We start from the raw sequence: 21,759 nt of genomic DNA, 5'->3' as shown, positions 1-21,759 counted from the left end.
ATCTTCAGATAGCTAGGTGAGACAACCACAGTCATAGTATCTTCAGATAGCTAGGTGAGACAACCACAGTCATAGTATCTTCAGATAGCTAGGTGAGACAACCACATACCACAGTCATAGTGTCTTCATATAGCTAGGTGAGACAACCACAGTCATAGTGTCTTCAGATAGCTAGGTGAGACAACCACATGTCACAGTTGTAGTGTCTTCAGATAGCTAGGTGAGAAAACCACAGTCATAGTATCTTCAGATAGCTAGGTGAGACAACCACAGTCATAGTGTCTTCAGATAGCTAGGTGAGACAACCACAGTCATAGTGTCTTCAGATAGCTAGGTGAGACAACCACATGTCACAGTCATAGTGTCTTCAGATAGCTAGGTGAGACAACCACATACCACAGTCATAGTATCTTCAGATAGCTAGGTGAGACAACCACATACCACAGTCATAGTATCTTCAGATAGCTAGGTGAGACAACCACAGTCATAGTGTCTTCAGATAGCTAGGTGAGACAACCACATGTCACAGTCATAGTATCTTCAGATAGCTAGGTGAGACAACCACAGTCATAGTGTCTTCAGATAGCTAGATGAGACAACCACAGTCATAGTATCTTCAGATAGCTAGGTGAGACAACCACAGTCATAGTATCTTCAGATAGCTAGGTGAGACAACCACATGTCACAGTTGTAGTGTCTTCAGATAGCTAGGTGAGACAACCACAGTCATAGTATCTTCAGATAGCTAGGTGAGACAACCACAGTCAGAGTGTCTTCAGATAGCTAGGTGAGACAACCACAGTCATAGTGTCTTCAGATAGCTAGGTGAGACAACCACATGTCACAGTCATAGTGTCTTCAGATAGCTAGGTGAGACAACCACATACCACAGTCATAGTATCTTCAGATAGCTAGGTGAGACAACCACATACCACAGTCATAGTATCTTCAGATAGCTAGGTGAGACAACCACAGTCATAGTGTCTTCAGATAGCTAGGTGAGACAACCACATGTCACAGTCATAGTATCTTCAGATAGCTAGGTGAGACAACCACAGTCATAGTGTCTTCAGATAGCTAGATGAGACAACCACAGTCATAGTATCTTCAGATAGCTAGGTGAGACAACCACAGTCATAGTATCTTCAGATAGCTAGGTGAGACAACCACATGTCACAGTTGTAGTGTCTTCATGTAGCTAGGTGAGACAACCACAGTCATAGTATCTTCAGATAGCTAGGTGAGACAACCACAGTCATAGTGTCTTCAGATAGCTAGGTGAGACAACCACAGTCATAGTGACTTCAGGTAGCTAGGTGAGACAACCACATGTCACAGTCATAGTGTCTTCAGATAGCTAGGTGAGACAACCACATACCACAGTCATAGTATCTTCAGATAGCTAGGTGAGACAACCACAGTCATAGTATCTTCAGATAGCTAGGTGAGACAACCACAGTCATAGTATCTTCAGATAGCTAGGTGAGACAACCACAGTCATAGTATCTTCAGATAGCTAGGTGAGACAACCACATGTCACAGTTGTAGTGTCTTCAGATAGCTAGGTGAGACAACCACAGTCATAGTGTCTTCAGATAGCTATGTGAGACAACCACAGTCATAGTATCTTCAGATAGCTAGGTGAGACAACCACACGTCACAGTCATAGTGTCTTCAGATAGCTAGGTGAGACGACCACAGTCATAGTGTCTTCAGATAGCTAGGTGAGACAACCACAGTCGTATCTTCAGATAGCTAGGTGAGACAACCACATACCACAGTCATAGTATCTTCAGATAGCTAGGTGAGACAACCACAGTCATAGTATCTTCAGATACCTAGGTGAGACAACCACAGTCATAGTATCTTCAGATAGCTAGGTGAGACAACCACAGTCATAGTATCTTCAGATAGCTAGGTGAGAAAACCACAGTCATAGTATCTTCAGATAGCTAGGTGAGACAACCACAGTCATAGTGTCTTCAGATAGCTAGGTGAGACAACCACATGTCACAGTCATAGTGTCTTCAGATAGCTAGGTGAGACAACCACATACCACAGTCATAGTATCTTCAGATAGCTAGGTGAGACAACCACATGTCACAGTTGTAGTGTCTTCAGATAGCTAGGTGAGACAACCACAGTCATAGTATCTTCAGATAGCTAGGTGAGACAACCACAGTCATAGTGTCTTCAGATAGCTAGGTGAGACAACCACATACCACAGTCATAGTGTCTTCATATAGCTAGGTGAGACAACCACAGTCATAGTGTCTTCAGATAGCTAGGTGAGACAACCACATGTCACAGTTGTAGTGTCTTCAGATAGCTAGGTGAGAAAACCACAGTCATATTATCTTCAGATAGCTAGGTGAGACAACCACAGTCATAGTGTCTTCAGATAGCTAGGTGAGACAACCACAGTCATAGTGTCTTCAGATAGCTAGGTGAGACAACCACATGTCACAGTCATAGTGTCTTCAGATAGCTAGGTGAGACAACCACATACCACAGTCATAGTATCTTCAGATAGCTAGGTGAGACAACCACAGTCATATTATCTTCACATAGCTAGGTGAGACAACCACAGTCATAGTATCTTCAGATAGCTAGGTGAGACAACCACAGTCATAGTATCTTCAGATAGCTAGGTGAGACAACCACATGTCACAGTTGTAGTGTCTTCAGATAGCTAGGTGAGACAACCACAGTCATAGTGTCTTCAGATAGCTATGTGAGACAACTACAGTCATAGTATCTTCAGATAGCTAGGTGAGACAACCACTTCACAGTCATAGTGTCTTCAGATAGCTAGGTGAGACGACCACAGTCATAGTGTCTTCAGATAGCTAGGTGAGACAACCACAGTCATAGTGTCTTCAGATAGCTAGGTGAGACAACCACATACCACAGTCATAGTGTCTTCATATAGCTAGGTGAGACAACCACAGTCATAGTGTCTTCAGATAGCTAGGTGAGACAACCACATGTCACAGTTGTAGTGTCTTCAGATAGCTAGGTGAGAAAACCACAGTCATATTATCTTCAGATAGCTAGGTGAGACAACCACAGTCATAGTGTCTTCAGATAGCTAGGTGAGACAACCACAGTCATAGTGTCTTCAGATAGCTAGGTGAGACAACCACATGTCACAGTCATAGTGTCTTCAGATAGCTAGGTGAGACAACCACATACCACAGTCATAGTATCTTCAGATAGCTAGGTGAGACAACCACAGTCATATTATCTTCAGATAGCTAGGTGAGACAACCACAGTCATAGTATCTTCAGATAGCTAGGTGAGACAACCACAGTCATAGTATCTTCAGATAGCTAGGTGAGACAACCACATGTCACAGTTGTAGTGTCTTCAGATAGCTAGGTGAGACAACCACAGTCATAGTGTCTTCAGATAGCTGTGTGAGACAACTACAGTCATAGTATCTTCAGATAGCTAGGTGAGACAACCACACGTCACAGTCATAGTGTCTTCAGATAGCTAGGTGAGACGACCACAGTCATAGTGTCTTCAGATAGCTAGGTGAGACAACCACAGTCATAGTGTCTTCAGATAGCTAGGTGAGACAACCACATACCACAGTCATAGTGTCTTCATATAGCTAGGTGAGACAACCACAGTCATAGTGTCTTCAGATAGCTATGTGAGACAACCACATGTCACAGTAGTAGTCTCTTCAGATAGCTAGGTGAGAACACCACAGTCATATTATCTTCAGATAGCTAGGTGAGACAACCACAGTCATAGTGTCTTCAGATAGCTAGGTGAGACAACCACAGTCATAGTGTCTTCAGATAGCTAGGTGAGCAGGCTGCAAAGTCTGTGTCTCAATATGTTCTTGTTTTCTGCTTGATGACATACACCGCGTTCATCAGAAGCGGGATACAATGCTTTCTAAGAACATTCAGATAGCTAGGTGAGACAACCACAGTCATAGTATCTTCAGATAGCTAGGTGAGACAACCACATGTCACAGTCATAGTGTCTTCAGATAGCTAGGTGAGACAACCACAGTCATAGTGTCTTCAGATAGCTAGGTGAGACAACCACATACCACAGTCATAGTATCTTCAGATAGCTAGGTGAGACAACCACATACCACAGTCATAGTATCTTCAGATAGCTAGGTGAGACAACCACAGTCATAGTGTCTTCAGATAGCTAGGTGAGACAACCACATACCACAGTCATAGTGTCTTCATATAGCTAGGTGAGACAACCACAGTCATAGTGTCTTCAGATAGCTAGGTGAGACAACCACATGTCACAGTTGTAGTGTCTTCAGATAGCTAGGTGAGAAAACCACAGTCATATTATCTTCAGATAGCTAGGTGAGACAACCACATGTCACAGTCATAGTGTCTTCAGATAGCTAGGTGAGACAACCACATACCACAGTCATAGTATCTTCAGATAGCTAGGTGAGACAACCACAGTCATAGTATCTTCAGATAGCTAGGTGAGACAACCACAGTCATAGTATCTTCAGATAGCTAGGTGAGACAACCACAGTCATAGTATCTTCAGATAGCTAGGTGAGACAACCACAGTCATAGTGTCTTCAGATAGCTAGGTGAGACAACCACACGTCACAGTCGTAGTAAGTTATCAGTACTAGTAGGACAAGACAGGTGCAAATTTGTTAACATTTTTTTTTGCTTGATAACATACACCGCGTTCATCAGAAGGGATAAATGCTTTTTAAGAACATTTGACCTCTAGATTCTCTCTCCCTCTGCCTCTGCCTCTCTCTCTCTTTCCTCTCCTCTCTCTTCCCCCTCTCTCTCCCTTTCTCCCTCTCACTCTCTCTTCTCTCCTTTCCTCTCCTCTCTCCTCCCTCTCTCCCTTTCTCCCTCTCCCTCTCTATCACCCTCTCCTCTCTTTCTCGCCCTCTCCTCTCTCTCTCTCTCCCTCCTTCTCTCTGGTCCTCTCCTCTTCTCTCCTCTCCCCCCCATGCTGTTATTCCCTCCCCCCAGCCTACTTTAATCCAGTAGACTGCTCCAAGCTCCTGACCACCTCCCTCTCTCTCTCTCTCTCTCTCTCTCTCTCTCTCTCTCTCTCTCTCTCTCTCCCCCCCCCCCCATGCTGTTATTCCCTCCCCCCAGCCTACTTTAATCCAGTGGACTGCTCCAAGCTCCTGACCACCTCTCCCTCCCTCCGCTCAGCCTACTTTAATCCAGTGGACTGCTCCAAGCTCCTGACCACCTCTCCCTCTCTGTCTCTCCCCCCCCCATGCTGTTATTCCCTCCCCCCAGCCTACTTTAATCCAGCTGACTGCTCCAAGCTCCTGACCACCTCTCCTCTCCCTCCCCCCATTCTACTTTAATCCAGTGGACTGCTCCAAGCTCCTGACCACCTCTCCCTCTCTGTCTCTCTCCCCCCCATGCTGTTATTCCCTCCCCCCAGCCTACTTTAATCCAGTGGACTGCTCCAAGCTCCTAACCACGGACCAGTATGACCAGATCAGGGTGTACTCTGATTGGTCAACTCCTCAGCAGATTATCCAGCGCCTCACACCTATCAAGGTGAGGCATTGTGGGTGGGTGGGTTTATGTGTGTGTCTCTCTCTCTCTCGTTGACTCAAAAGCTTCATCTTCAATCTTTGTTTGTGTCTCCAGGTGCCCTGAGGACCATCGATATCTACGATGCCAACACAGGAGAGCTGGCATGCCAACTACTGGACCCCAACGCCCCTGGCATCATATCTGTGAGTACACATTAGAAATGTAGCCTTAGTTTAATGTCATTGTTAGCCTGTAGCCTTAGTTTAATGTCATTGTTAGCCTGTAGCATTAGTTTAATGCTAGTGTTAGCCTGTAGCCTTAGTTTAATGCTAGTGTTAGCCTGTAGCCTTAGTTTAATGTCAGTGTTAGCCTGTAGCCTTAGTTTAATGTCATTGTTAGCCTGTAGCCTTAGTTTAATGTCATTGTTAGCCTGTAGCCTTAGTTTAATGTCAGTGTTAGCCTGTAGCCTTAGATTAATGTCATTGTTAGCCTGTAGCCTTAGTTTAATGTCATTGTTAGCCTGTAGCCTTAGTTTAATGTCAGTGTTAGCCTGTAGCCTTAGTTTAATGTCATTGTTAGCCTGTAGCCTTAGTTTAATGTCAGTGTTAGCCTGTAGCCTTAGTTTAATGTCAGTGTTAGCCTGTAGCCTTAGTTTAATGTCATTGTTAGCCTGTAGCCTTAGTTTAATGTCAGTGTTAGCCTGTAGCCTTAGTTTAATGTCAGTGTTAGCCTGTAGCCTTATTTTAATGTCAGTGTTAGCCTGTAGCCTTAGTTTAATGTCAGTGTTAGCCTGTAGCCTTAGTTTAATGTCAGTGTTAGCCTGTAGCCTTAGTTTAATGTCATTGTTAGCCTGTAGCCTTAGTTTAATGTCAGTGTTAGCCTGTAGCCTTAGTTTAATGTCAGTGTTAGCCTGTAGCCTTAGTTTAATGTCAGTGTTAGCCTGTAGCCTTAGTTTAATGTCAGTGTTAGCCTGTAGCCTTAGTTTAATGTCAGTGTTAGCTTGTAGCCTTAGTTTAATGTCAGTGTTAGCCTGTAGCCTTAGTTTAATGTCAGTGTTAGCCTGTAGCCTTAGTTTAATGTCAGTGTTAGCTTGTAGCCTTAGTTTAATGTCAGTGTTAGCCTGTAGCCTTAGTTTAATGTCAATGTTAGCTTGTAGCCTTAGTTTAATGTCAGTGTTAGCCTGTAGCCTTAGTTTAATGTCAATGTTAGCCTGTAGCCTTAGTTTAATGTCAGTGTTAGCCTGTAGCCTTAGTTTAATGCCAGTGTTAGCCTGTAGCCTTAGTTTAATGTCAGTGTTAGCCTGTAGCCTTAGTTTAATGTCAATGTTAGCCTGTAGCCTTAGTTTAATGTCAGTGTTAGCCTGTAGCCTTAGTTTAATGCTAGTGTTAGCCTGTAGCCTTAGTTTAATGTCAGTGTTAGCCTGTAGCCTTAGTTTAATGTCATTGTTAGCCTGTAGCCTTAGTTTAATGTCATTGTTAGCCTGTAGCCTTAGTTTAATGTCAGTGTTAGCCTGTAGCCTTAGTTTAATGTCAGTGTTAGCCTGTAGCCTTAGTTTAATGCCAGTGTTAGCCTGTAGCCTTAGTTTAATGTCAGTGTTAGCCTGTAGCCTTAGTTTAATGTCAATGTTAGCCTGTAGCCTTAGTTTAATGTCAGTGTTAGCCTGTAGCCTTAGTTTAATGTCAATGTTAGCCTGTAGCCCTTGGACTTTGATATGGAAAGTGATGAAGCTGTTTGTTACAAGTCTTCAATGATGTATTTGTGCTGCACTATTGTTCAAGCCATCATTGGGTCAAAAATAATGCCAATTTTTAAATCTCTGCACACCTTCCTTTCCAGGTCAACAAGTTCAATCCGATGGGAGATGTTTTAGGATCTGGAATGGGTGAGTCTGTGTTTTTTAAATACTGGACTATATTTGTAGTCTCAGCACCCAGGATCAAATCAGCTAAGAGACTAACTATGTTTGTAGCTGGAAATATTCTAAAGCGTTTGATTCTTTTGCTAAAAAATCAGTGTTCAACTTGGGAATAGGGTGCCAGCCCTGGTCAAAAGTAGTGCACTATATAGGGAATAGGGTGCCTGCCCTGGTCAAAAGTAGTGCACTATATAGGGAATAGGGTGCCAGCCCTGGTCAAAAGTAGTGCACTATATAGGGAATAGGGTAGCAGCCCTGGTCAAAGGTAGTGCAATACATAGGGAATAGGGTGCCTGCCCTGGTCAAAAGTAGTGTACTACATAGGGAATAGGGCTCTGGTCTAAAGTAGTGCACGATATAGGGAATAATGTGCCATTTGGGACAATAAGGCTTTTGTGTTCCACCACAGGAGTGAACATCCTAGTGTGGAACAGAAGTGAGACATTTGCTGGTAAGCAGCAGAGAGGAGAGCTACAACAGGAAGCAGGAGTCCAGGTTGGCAGAGGTAGAGGCCAGCGGAGGAGAAGAGGGGAGGCTCGGAGGAGGGGGGAGGGACGGGGGGAGGATGAGGACGACATTGGGAAGCTGAAGAAGAAGCTGTCTTCCTCCTCGACGACCAGAACCAGAACATCCAGGGACAAACAGCACAACAGCCAGACACGGAAGGGTCCAGATAAATAATCAGGGAGAAGGAGAGAGGTTGTTTGTGATGTTTGAAAGAGTTACGTAGTTATTTCTGTGACATTGTCGTATACAGGTAACTACCAAAATAAAGGAAACACCAACATAAAGTGTCTTAATATTGCGTTTGGCCACCACCAACCGCCAGAACAGATTCAATGCACCTTGGCATAGATTCTACAAGTGTCTGGAACTCTATTGGAGGGATGCGACACCATTCTTCCACGAGAAATTACATCAATTGGTGTTTTTTGTTGATGGAAAACACTGTCTCAGGCACCACTCCAGAATCTCCCCATAAGTACATTTACATTTTTAGTCATTTAGCAGACACTCTTATCCAGAGCGACTTACAGTAGTGAATGCATACATTTCATATTATTTTATTTTTTTTCTTCTCCGTACTGGTCCCCCGTGGGAATCGAACCCACAACCCAGGCGTTGCAAACACCATGCTCTACCAACTGAGCTACACGGGACCAAGTATTGAACTGGGTTGAGATCTGGTGACTGAGACACACCCTCTATGTTCCTTTGAGAGCCCTCTTTCAGTCACTGAGACACACCCTCTATGTTCCTTTGAGAGCCCTCTTTCAGTCACTGAGATCTCTTCTTCTAGCCATAATGGGCAACTGGGAATTTTTATACGTGACCCTAAGAATGATGGGATGTTCATTTCTTAATTAACACAGGAACCTGTGTGGAAGCACCTACTTTCAATAAATGTTGTATCCCTCATTTACTCAAGTGTTTATTTTGTCAGTTACCTGTTTGCAATCTGTTACCTTTTTCTTGTTCAAATTATGTGTTTTATTGAAATGCTCCATTCACATTTGTTATGAACAGGAGACAATCGTGACTTTTTACCTTTATTTAACTAGGCAAGTCAGTTAAGAACAAATTCTTATTTTCAATGACAGCCTAGTTCAGGGGCAGAACGACAGATTTTTCAGCTATTTTGTCAGCTCGGGGATTTGATCCAGCAACATTTCGGTTACTAGTCCAACGCTCTAACCACTAGGCTACCCTGCCGCCCCTCCACTCTAACCACTAGACTACCCTGCCGCCCCTCCACTCTAACCACTAGACTACCCTGCCGCCCCTCCACTCTAACCACTAGACTACCCTGCCGCCCCTCCACTCTAACCACTAGACTACCTGCCTCCCCTACACTCTAACCACTAGGCTACCTGCCACCTCTACACTCTAACCACTAGGCTACCCTGCCGCCCCTCCACTCTAACCACTAGGCTACCTGCCACCTCTACACTCTAACCACTAGGCTACCTGCCGCCCCTCCACTCTAACCACTAGGCTACCCTTCCACTCTAACCACTAGGCTACCCTGCCACCTCTACACTCTAACCACTAGACTACCTGCCGCCCCTCCACTCTAACCACTAGGCTACCCTGCCGCCTCTACACTCTAACCACTAGGCTACCTGCCGCCCCTCCACTCTAACCACTAGGCTACCTGCCACCTCTACACTCTAACCACTAGGCTACCTGCCACCTCTACACTCTAACCACTAGGCTACCTGCCACCTCTACACTCTAACCACTAGGCTACCCTGCCGCCCCTCCACTCTAACCACTAGGCTACCTGTCACCTCTCCACTCTAACCACTAGGCTACCTGCCACCTCTACACTCTAACCACTAGGCTACCCTGCCGCCCCTCCACTCTAACCACTAGACTACCTGCCACCTCTACACTCTAACCACTAGGCTACCTGTCACCTCTACACTCTAACCACTAGGCTACCCTGCCGCCCCTCCACTCTAACCACTAGGCTACCTGCCACCTCTACACTCGAACCACTAGACTACCTGCCACCTCTACACTCGAACCACTAGACTACCTGCCTCATCTACACTCTAACCACTAGGCTACCCTGCCGCCCCTCCACTCTAACCACTAGACTACCTACCACCTCTCCACTCTAACCACTAGGCTACCCTACCACCTCTACACTCTAACCACTAGGCTACCTACCACCTCTACACTCTAACCACTAGGCTACCCTGCCGCCCCACTTTGACTCCACGCAACATAAAATCCACAGATGTTTGAAATATGTCTCTCAACATTGATCACTGTTCAGTGTTTCCAAGATATATCTTGTGTTTCAGATGTTTCATATACCTCTGTTTCCGGTGATAAATTGTTACTTTTTTATAAACTTTTTATACTTTATTAAAAATTTTAATTTTGAGCTTGAACTTGATTTGTGTATTTATTCTTCACCTTAAACTGATGAATAGTTAACCTGGTCCATTAAACTGATGACTAGTTAACCTGGTCCATTAAACTGATGAATAGTTAACCTGGTCCCATTAAACTGATGAATAGTTAACCTGGTCCCATTAAACTGATGAATAGTTAACCTGGTCCCATTAAACTGATGAATAGTTAACCTGGTCCCATTAAACTGATGAATAGTTAACCTGGTCCCATTAAACTGATGAATAGTTAACCTGGTCCCATTAAACTGATGAATAGTTAACCTGGTCCCATTAAACTGATGAATAGTTAACCTGGTCCCATTAAACTGATGAATAGTTAACCTGGTCCCTTAAACTGATGAATAGTTAACCTGGTCCCTTAAACTGATGAATAGTTAACCTGGTCCATTAAACTGATGAATGGTTAACCTGGTCCATTAAACTGATGAATAGGTAACCTGGTCCCTTAAACTGATGAATAGTTAACCTGGTCCATTAAACTGATGAATGGTTAACCTGGTCCATTAAACTGATGAATGGTTAACCTGGTCCCTTAAACTGATGAATGGTTAACCTGGTCCATTAAACTGATGAATAGTTAACCTGGTCCCTTAAACTGATGAATGGTTAACCTGGTCCATTAAACTGATGAATGGTTAACCTGGTCCATTAAACTGATGAATGGTTAACCTGGTCCATTAAACTGATGAATAGTTAACCTGGTCCATTAAACTGATGAATAGTTAACCTGGTCCATTAAACTGATGAATGGTTAACCTGGTCCATTAAACTGATGAAGGGTTAACCTGGTCCCTTAAACTGATGACTAGTTAACCTGGTCCATTAAACTGATGAATAGTTAACCTGGTCCCATTAAACTGATGAATAGTTAACCTGGTCCCATTAAACTGATGAATAGTTAACCTGGTCCCATTAAACTGATGAATAGTTAACCTGGTCCCATTAAACTGATGAATAGTTAACCTGGTCCCATTAAACTGATGAATAGTTAACCTGGTCCATTAAACTGATGAATGGTTAACCTGGTCCCTTAAACTGATGAATAGTTAACCTGGTCCCTTAAACTGATGAATAGTTAACCTGGTCCATTAAACTGATGAATGGTTAACCTGGTCCATTAAACTGATGAATGGGTAACCTGGTCCCTTAAACTGATGAATAGTTAACCTGGTCCATTAAACTGATGAATGGTTAACCTGGTCCATTAAACTGATGAATGGTTAACCTGGTCCCTTAAACTGATGAATAGTTAACCTGGTCCCTTAAACTGATGAATAGTTAACCTGGTCCCTTAAACTGATGAATGGTTAACCTGGTCCATTAAACTGATGAATAGTTAACCTGGTCCCTTAAACTGATGAATAGTTAACCTTGTCCATTAAACTGATGAATAGTTAACCTGGTCCATTAAACTGATGAATGGTTAACCTGGTCCATTAAACTGATGAATAGTTAACCTGGTCCCTTAAACTGATCACTAGTTAACCTGGTCCATTAAACTGATGAATAGTTAACCTGGTCCCATTAAACTGATGAATAGTTAACCTGGTCCCTTAAACCGATGAATAGTTAACCTGGTCCCATTAAACTGATGAATAGTTAACCTGGTCCCTTAAACTGATGAATAGTTAACCTGGTCCCTTAAACTGATAAATAGTTAGCCTGGTCCCAGGTCAGTTTGTGCTGCCTTGCCAACTCATGTCTTACCAAGTGGTATTTTGCAATACATCACAAACAGATCTGGGACCAGGCTACTGAACGGTCCGTTTTCTAATCTAAGTAAATGTTGTGATGGCGTCTGGTCTACGCAGTTCGTTGACTGTAACATTAGCTAAACGTGTCAGCACCTCTCCCCATTTCTCCTGTTTAAGATTGGAGGGGATAATAGTTTTTTTTCTGAGCATGGGCTTGTTTCTATACAGCATATTATCGTTCATATTCCATTGACCCAGTTCAACGTTAACATCGATAGGTTTAGGCTACTACATGATACTCTAATTTTCCCTGTACCCATCATGAGGTTGCTACAACCTAGGCGATGAATCAAAGATTACAGTGTAGGTGCACGCAGGTCGAGAGACAAATTGTCTATCACCTTGATTACGCCAGTGACACATTCAAAACCGACCTTGCACACTCTTGCCTGCATCAAATCTAATCAAATAAAATTGTATTTGTCACGTGCGCCGAATACAACGGGTGTAGACCTTACCGTGAAATGCTTACTTTACAAACCCTTAACCAACAATGCAGTTTTTTGAAAATAAAGTTACAAAATAAACTAATGTAAAAAAATAAATAAAAGTAACACAATAAAATAATAACGAGGCTATATACAGGGGGTACCGGTGCGGGTACGAGTTAGTCGAGGTAATTTGTACATGTAGGTAGGGGTGAAGTGAATATGCATAGATAATAAACATTGAGTAGCAGAAGCGTAAAAACAAAGGGGGGGGATGTGTCAATGTAAATAGACCGGGTAGCCATTTGATTAATTGTTCAGCAGTCTTATGGCTTGGGGGTAGAATCTGAGCCTTTTGGACCTATACTTGGTGCTCCGGTACCGCTTGTACTATGCCGTACGCGCTACCCTCTGTAGTTTCTCACGGTCGGATACCGAGCAGTTGCCATACCAGGCGGGGATGCAACCAGTCAGGATGCTCTCGATGGTGCAGCTGTAGAACTTTTTGAGGATCTGGGGACCCGTGCCAAATCTTTTCAGTCTCCTGAGGGGGAATAGGTTTTGTTGTGCCCTTTTCACGACTGTGTTTGGACCAGGATAGTTTGTTGTTGATGTGGACACCAAGAAAATTGAAACTCTCGACCCTGTCGATGAGAATGGGGGAGTGTTCGGCCCTCCTTTTCCTGTAGTCCACGATCATCTCCTTTGTCTTTCTCACATTGAGGGAGAGGTTGTTGTCCTGGCACCATACTGCCAGTTCCCTGACCTCCTCCTTATAGGCTGTCTCATCACTGTCAGTGATCAGGCCTACCATTTACATTTTACAATTAAGTCATTTAGCAGACACTCTTATAGTAGTGAATGCATACATTTCATACATTTTTTTCCTCTGTACTGGTCCCCCGTGGGAATCGAACCCACAACCCTTGCGTTGCAAACACCATGCTCTACCAACTGAGCCACACGGGACCTAGCACAGTTGTGTCGTCAGCAAACTTAATGATGGTGTTGGAGTCGTGCCCGGCCACGCAGTCATGGGTGAACAGGGAGTACAGGAGGGGACTGAGCACGCACCCCTGAGGGGTCCCTGTGTTGAGGATCAGTGTGGCAGATGTGTTGTTACCTACTCTTACCACCAGGGGGCGATGTCGTATGAATTCTAATCAGAAAGGAAGAGAGACTGCAGATTCTTTCAAACAACAATTTAATTATAAGATGGAGCAATTAACCTGCTGAGTTGTTAATGACCAACGGTCAGAGTTCTCCCTCTCCTTTTATCAATATGACAGTTGGCAGATGTGTAGAAACAGGGGCAGAACAGAGTATACAAAAGCTTGTCTTTGAAGATGACTGACGTTGACGAGGGCTCACACTCAGTAGATCAGCATTCAACACCATAGTACCCTCCAAGCTCATCATTAAGCTGGAGGTCCTGGATCTGAACCCCGCCCTGTGCAACTGGATCCTAAACAACACAGCCGCCACGCTGATCCTCAACACTGGGGCCCCACAAGGGTGCGTGCTCAGCTCCCTCCTGTATTCCGTGGCCATGCACGCCTCCAACTCAATCATCAAGTCTGCAGACGACACAACAGTAGTAGGCTTGATTACCAACAATGACGAGACAGGCTACAGGGAGGAGGTGAGGACCATGGGGAGTGTGTTGTCAGGAAAATAAGCTCTCACTCAACTTCAACAAAACAAAGGAGATGATCGTGGACTTCAGAAAACAACAGAGGGAGCAGCTCCTATCCACATCGACGGGACCACAGTGGAGAAGGTGGAAAGCTTCAAGTTACTCGGCGTACACATCACTGACAAACTGAAATGGTACTCCCACACAGACAGTGTGGTGAAGAAGGCGCAATAGTGCCTCTTCAACCTCAGGAGGCTGAAGAAATTTGCGTGGCACATTAAACCCTCACAAACTTTTACAGATGTACAATTTAGAGCATCCTGTCTGGCTGTATCACCGCCTGGTATGGCAACTGCACCGCCCGCAACCGCAGGAGATTCCAGAGGGTGGTGCGGTCTGCCCAACGCATCACCGGGGGTAAACTACCTGCCCTCCTGTACACCTACAGCACCTGATGTAACAGGAAGGCCAAAAAGATCATCAAGGACAACAACCACCCAAGCCACTGCCTGTTCACCCCGCTATCATCCAGATGGCAAGGTCAGTATAGGTGCATCAAAGCCGGGACCGCGAGACTGAAAAACAGCTTCTATCTCAAGGCCATCAGACTGTTAAATAGCCATCACTAGCACATAGAGGCTGCTGCCTACATACAGTTGAAGTCGGAAGTTTACATACACCTTGGCCAAATACATTTAAACTCAGTTTTTCACAATTCCTGACATTTCATCCAAGTAAAAATGTCCTGTTTTAGAAATGTTTTTGAAATGTCAGAATAATAGTAGAGAGAATGATTTATTTCAGCTTTTATTTCTTTCATCACATTCCCAGTGGGTCAGAAGTTTACATACGCTCAATTTGTATTTGGTAGCATTGCCTTTAAATTGTTTAACTTGGGTCAAATGTTTCGGGTAGCCTTCCACAAGCTTCCCACAATAAGTTGGGTGAATTTTGACCCATTCCTCCTGACAGAGCTGGTGTAACTGAGTCAGGTTTGTAGGCCTCCTTGCTCAAAAACGCTTTTTCAGTTCTGCCCACACATTTTCTATGGGATTGAGGTCAGGGCTTTGTGATGGCCACTCCAATACCTTGACTTTGTTGTCCTTAAGCTATTTTGCCACAACTTTGGAAGTATGCTTGGGGTCAATGTCCATTTGCAACCAAGCTTTAACTTCCTGACTGATGTCTTGAGATGTTGTTTCAATATATCCACCTAATGTTCCTTTCTCATGATGCCATCTATTTTGTGAAGTGCACCAGTCCCTCCTACAGCAAAGCACCCCCACAACATGATGCTGCCACCCCCGTGCTTCATGGTTGGGATGGTGCTCTTCGGCTTGCAAGCCTCCACCTTTTTCCTCCAAACATAACGATGGTCATTATGGCCAAACGGTTCTATTTTTGTTTCATCAGACCAGAGGACATTTCTCGAAAAAGTACGATCTTTGTCCCCATGGGCAGTTGCAAACCGTAGTCTGGCTTTTTTATGGCGGTTTTGGAGCAGTGGCTTCTTCCTTGCTGAGCGGCCTTTCAGGTTATGTCGATATAGGACTCGTTTTACTGTGGATATAGATACTTTTGTACCTGTTTCCTCCAGCATCTTCACAAGGTCCTTTGCTGTTGTTCTGGGATTGATTTGCACTTTTCGCACCAAAGTACGTTCATCTCGAGGAGACAGAATGCGTCTCCTTCCTGAAAGGTTTGAAGGCTGCGTGGTCCCATGGTGTTTATACTTGCGTACTATTGTTTGTACAGATGAACGTGGTGCCTTCAGGCGTTTGGAAATTGCTCCCAAGGATGAACCAGACTTGTGGTCTACAATTATTTTTATGAAGTCTTGGCTGATTTCTTTTGATTTCTCATGATGTCAAGCAAAGAGGCACTGAGTTTGAAGGTAGGCCTTGAAATACATCCACAGGTATACCTTCAATTGACTCAAATGATGTCAATTAGCCTATCAGAAGCTTCTAAAGCCATGACATCATTTTCTGGAATTTACCAAGCTGTTTAAAAGCACAGTCAACTTAGTGTATGTAAACTTCTGACCCACTGGAATTGTGTCTGTAAACAATTGTTGGAAAAATGACTTGTGTTATGCACAAAGTAGATGTCCTAACCGACTTGCCAAAACTATAGTTTGTTAACAAGAAATTTGTGGAGTGGTTGACATTTTTTTTAATGACTCCAACCTGTGTATGTAAACTTCCGACTTCAACTGTACATAGATTTGAAATCGCTGGCCACTTTAATTTGGAACACTAGTCACTGTAATAATGTTTACACATCTGGTATTACTCATCTCATATGTATATACTGTATTCTATACTATACTACTGTGTCTTAGTCTATGTATTACTCATCTCATATGTATATACTGTATTCTATACTATACTACTGTGTCTTAGTCTATGCCGTTCTGACATTGTTCGCCCATTTATTTATATATTCTTAATTCCATTCCTATACTTAGATTTGTGTGTATTGTTAGATATTACTGCACTGATGGAGCTAGAAACACAAGCATTTTGCTACACCCGCAATAACATCTGCTAAACACTTGTAGGATGGATAAATAAGGCGTATTTAGCAGGGCTAGAGGCTCTACAGTGAAATAAGGCAATAATTACTAACCAAAACAGAAATATGTTTTTAGTTAAATCATAGTTTATTCAGTTATATAGTTTCAAAAATAGAATTTTATTGGTCAGAGCCATCATCCCTTCTGTGTAGCCAGATGAATCTTCCTGCTGAACAGCCAATCTCATCAAAGTGCTCAATGCTGCCTGGTGTGCTCTCTCTGGATTCACTGGGTGTCCAAGGATACCGCTGTGGAGCCCTGGTTGGTGGTGATCACGGGTCAATGCTGTTTCACATTGACGTTAACACAGGATCCTGGATGGTACTTCCTGAATGAGAAGAATCAGAGGGGGTTGATTAGGTTGAAAATGTCATTACATGTTATCAGCTGTAACATTGTCTCAACAGTGATGAATATCAAGTGCTGTACAGGACTTACAACACATTGAGATAGTACTGAAGCATTGTGATGGGAAGATGTGGCTGTTACTGCAGTGGTGTGGAGGCTGCATTGTGGGGCCTGCTGGACTGACAGAGTTGGTGGGATGAGATGGGGGAGTCTGGAGGTCAAAACATGATGAACAAACAAAACAAGAAAACATCAGAAAAACTGATTTAATACCAACTGTTAAAGTCTCAAATATATGTCAGGAAACTTTTGACACAGTTTGTTATGATAAAAAAAAGATTTACAACAGGTAAACTGGGTTCATTTGGATTAGACTGAAGGAAAGTATGGTTGACACCAAAGCAATTTGTTAAGCAGTTGTGTTCCTTGTTGGCAGTGGAAGATGGAACACACATCACCCCAATTATAACACCTACAGAACATTCTGCTACTTGTAAATCAAGTTCCTCTAGATCTAGGATATGTGTTCAGTGTAACAGAGGTAGTATCACGTTGGCATTGGCGTCACTGGAGAAGAATCTGTACTTACCCGCTCTGTGGCCCCGCCTGGCTCCTCCCAGAAGCGGAGGTGGAACAACGTGGGGGATAATGAAGATGAATTTGTTGATATTTTATAACATTTTGGGATGTTTTATTTTGTTTTATTTGGACCCTCCACCACCCGCCCCTTCCATGAAGGACAACTTTTTAAAATAAATTCAATTAATCAAAGAATTTCCATGTTCAAATAATTTCAGAAAATGTTTCAGAAAATGTTTTTGAAAAAAATAGGTTTAGTCGTTTCATAAATTTGGAACAGTACTCCTGTTTATTTTCCCAGGTTCCCCCAACTAAAGGTGGCATAATCTGGCGGAAGTCTTTCCAAGTATTTAAGGAATCCATTGTCATTGCAATTAGGTTAATAAATATCATCCCTGGATTTCTGATTACCTCTGAAAATAATACCGCAACTAAAGCAGTGATGTCAAAACTATTATTTATACAAAGAAGTTTTTCTTGATTTCCAAAGATTATATCAGTGAGAGCAAGACAGAAATCTAGGTTCATCGATACCTTATTATCTAATGTACTATATGGGACATGATTTAAATGTTTTCCTTTAATTACAATATCAGATACATTAAGTTTGCCTCCCTGAATAGCATACGGGATAGTGTGTTCATTAATTCTGAGCTCAGTTTTAATATAGAAGTCATACCTATCTATTAAAGAAATATGACTCCCTGATATTATATAAATCGGGTCCGTTATATTTTGTATTTTTTCCTTATTTTTCCAGAAATACACAATTACGTTGACATAATCATACAAACTATTAATGTAAATCACATAGTTACTTTCTTGAAAGATGTTATTTTGTTTTAGGATTATTATTTTTTTAAATACAGTATTTTCATTAAAAGGACCTATGAAGTCTAATTTGAGTTTACAACTGTCTTTCGAGAAATCCAGGTTAAAGTTTGGTTTAGTAATATTCATAGTAATTTGTTTATTTTGTCTACCGTACTGCATTATCATAATGATACATGTTTCATTGTTAATTAAATTAATGAAAGAAAATTAATGAGAAGTTATTTCAGTAAATGTTTCAGAAAATGTTTTTGAAAAAAATAGGTTTAGTCGTTTCATAAATTTGGGACAGCACTCCTGTTTATTTTCCCAGGTTCCCCCAGCTAAAGGTGGCATAATCTGGCGGAAGTCTTTCCAAGTATTTAAGGAATCCATTGTCATTGCAATTAGGTTAATAAATATCATCTCTGGATTTCTGATTACCTCTGAAAATAATACCGCAACTAAAGCAGTGATGTTAAAATGATTATTTATACAAAGAAGTTTTTCTTGATTTCCAAAGATTATATCAGTGAGAGCAAGACAGAAATCTAGGTTCATCGATACCTTATTATCTAATGTACTATATGGGACATGATTTAAATGTTTTCCTTTAATTACAATATCAGATACATTAAGTTTTCCTTCCTGAATTGCAAGTTCAATATCGTTATCATTAATTCTGAGCTCAGTTTTAATGTAGAAATCATTCCTATCTATTAAAGAAATATAACACCCTGATATTATATAAATTGGGTCCGTTATATTTTGTATTTTTTCCTTATTTTTCCAGAAATACTCAATTACGTTGACATAATCATAGAAACTAGTGATGTAAATCACATAGTTACTTTCAAATGTGTTATTTGGTTTTTGGAAAGTAATTTTTTTAAATACAGTATTTTCATTAAAAGGACCTATAAAGTCTAATAAGGCTCTCTTCTCTTTCGAGAATTTCTCCTTTAGGCTAAGTGTAGAAATATGAATTTCTTTTGTTTTTTTTCCGTACTTCATTGTTATAATGACACATTTTTCTTTGACATTTTCCTCAACTTTTACTTTAATGCCAAAATGTTGGTTTTCATCTTCATTATCCTGAAAAAAATGAATAAAAAAACCAGAACAGAATTTGTTTAACCTTGTTTTTACATTAAACACAAAGAGGAAGTGAGTGAAATGATTTTCAATCATACGACGACAAACACAAGCAGTATCTGTAACAGCACCGTTTCTAGACAGACAACAGAGGATGTTCATGATGTTTTGATAAACAGACTATTAGAATTAGAATATAGGTTAACATAAACATTACCTCTTCAGTTATTAACTTTCATAAGAAATTCTCCAAATTAGTTTTAAAATAATCTTACCCTCATCACGCTCCAACTCCGCAAATGTTTGTATTAAAACGCCCGGATAAGTTCTAGATGTGACTCTACTGAAAAGGATAATCTTTGAACACCAGTTTATGTCAAAAATTTCCATAACGTGTTGTTCACTTGGGAGTACTGTTGGGTATTTATCAGCTTAATCAGGTGATCAAACAGGATGTGGGTGTGTCGGGTGTGGATGCGTGTTCCATCTTGCCTGTCTGTTCAGTTTCCTGACAGAGCTAAATGTATTTGTAAAATCACTACACACTTCACGTAAAAGATTAGGCATTAAAATAATTGAAGAACACTATTTTAATCTTCAGGATCACTTTCCTGTCTTCAAACAGGAATAACAGCATACTGTTTGATAACCCACGACAGACAGACGGCTATTTCTGAGATTACAGGTGTTTGCACAATGTTTGCACAATGGCCTTCCCATTTCATATACAATGCCTTCAGAAAGTATTCACACACCTTGAATTTTTACACATTTTGTTGTCTTGCAGACTGAATTTGAAACTTTTTCAATAAATTAAATTAATCAATCAAATGTTCACATTTCACTGAGAATTTATTTCAGAACAATGTTGCGGAAAATGTTATTGAAAAAAAAGCATGAGTTGTTTTGTACATTTGGGAAAGTACTCGGGTTTATTTCCCAGGTTCCCCAGATAGAGGTGGCAGGTGCTGGTTGAAGTCTCTCCAACTATGTCAGGAATCCATTGTCATTGTGGTACCAGCCGCTTGACGACCGCGCAACAGGCAGTTCTGGGAAACAGATGAACATTTCTGAGAAGTCACACCCTTTACTTGACATACTGTAATAAATGATTGATTGGTTATGTACAAGCTGTGCTATGCAGATGCAGCATTCAGTGGTCTGAATAAACTTGGTTTGAGCTTTTCTCTGCATCTGTTTGAGTTCATACTCTGTTCACAACCTAACACCTTGCTTCAATGTATTTACTTTAATGCCTAAATGTTCTTATTCATCTTCAGAATTAGAATTACATTAACCTTGTTTTCACATTAAACTAACATAAAGAAAAGGGTGGTGACATTGTCACAGATTATGTCGTACTCGTCGCTGAAAATGTCATACTGGATAGAGAAGGACCAAGGCGCAGCGGGTATGTGGATACTCATTCTTTTAATTGGAAAATGAAAAGCATCCACAGGGAAAAACAAAATGACTCGCCAGAGCTGCCTGCCCGCCAGAATTACTTTCCCCAGAGCTGCCTGCCCGCCAGAATTACTTTCCCCAGAGCTGCCTGCCCGCCAGAATTACTTTCCCCAGAGCTGCCTGCCCGCCAGAATTACTTTCCCCAGAGCTGCCTGCCCGCCAGAATTACTTTCCCCAGAGCTGCCTGCCCGCCAGAATTACTTTCCCCAGAGCTGCCTGCCCGCCAGAATTACTTTCCCCAGAGCTGCCTGCCCGCCAGAATTACTTTCCCCAGAGCTGCCTGCCCGCCAGAATTACTTTCCCCAGAGCTGCCTGCCCGCCAGAATTACTTTCCCCAGAGCTGCCTGCCCGCCAGAATTACTTTCCCCAGAGCTGCCTGCCCGCCAGAATTACTTTCCCCAGAGCTGCCTGCCCGCCAGAATTACTTTCCCATTGTTCCTCAACTGTAATGTATGATACACCATTTTCTATCTCTGTGTCTCTACTTTTATTCAATGTAAAAAACACAATTTCAAATTTTGCTACGTCGAATCGAGCCTGGTCGGTCCCAGTTGTCATCTCATTGTTACTTAGGGAGCTCGGTCTATTATACAGACAGTAGGTGAGTTCTGTCCCAGGTAGATGCAAAAATATGGTAACTTTCCCCAACATTCTTTGAAAACCCAGTTGGGAGATTCACAGTATCGGGAAGGAATAAGCAGG

At 42.2% G+C, this 21,759-nt stretch overlaps 3 long non-coding RNA genes across 3 annotated transcripts; 1 reads left to right on the top strand and 2 right to left on the bottom strand.

Moving 5' to 3' along the window:
* Positions 1–7,359: 7,359 nt before the first annotated feature.
* On the top strand, positions 7,360–8,861 carry LOC145863039 (uncharacterized). Its single transcript, XR_014382371.1, has 2 exons — positions 7,360–7,405; positions 7,848–8,861. It is a non-coding gene; the product is annotated as an uncharacterized LOC145863039 (long non-coding RNA).
* Positions 8,862–16,825: 7,964 nt separating this feature from the next.
* LOC145863038 (uncharacterized) lies at positions 16,826–18,214 on the bottom strand. The gene is made up of 3 exons (XR_014382370.1): positions 17,699–18,214; positions 17,200–17,320; positions 16,826–17,089 (listed from the first exon to the last, which is right to left on the bottom strand). It is a non-coding gene; the product is annotated as an uncharacterized LOC145863038 (long non-coding RNA).
* Positions 18,215–19,155: 941 nt separating this feature from the next.
* Positions 19,156–20,074, bottom strand: LOC106598807 (uncharacterized). Its single transcript, XR_001327289.3, has 2 exons — positions 19,869–20,074; positions 19,156–19,593 (listed from the first exon to the last, which is right to left on the bottom strand). It is a non-coding gene; the product is annotated as an uncharacterized LOC106598807 (long non-coding RNA).
* Positions 20,075–21,759: the final 1,685 nt, after the last annotated feature.

Source organism: Salmo salar, chromosome 23 (assembly GCF_965601325.2).
Source record: "Salmo salar chromosome 23, fSalSal1, whole genome shotgun sequence".
NCBI classification, from domain to species: domain Eukaryota; kingdom Metazoa; phylum Chordata; class Actinopteri; order Salmoniformes; family Salmonidae; genus Salmo; species Salmo salar.
Note: the sequence above shows the minus strand (reverse complement) of the source record. Positions and strands in the feature narration are given on the sequence as shown.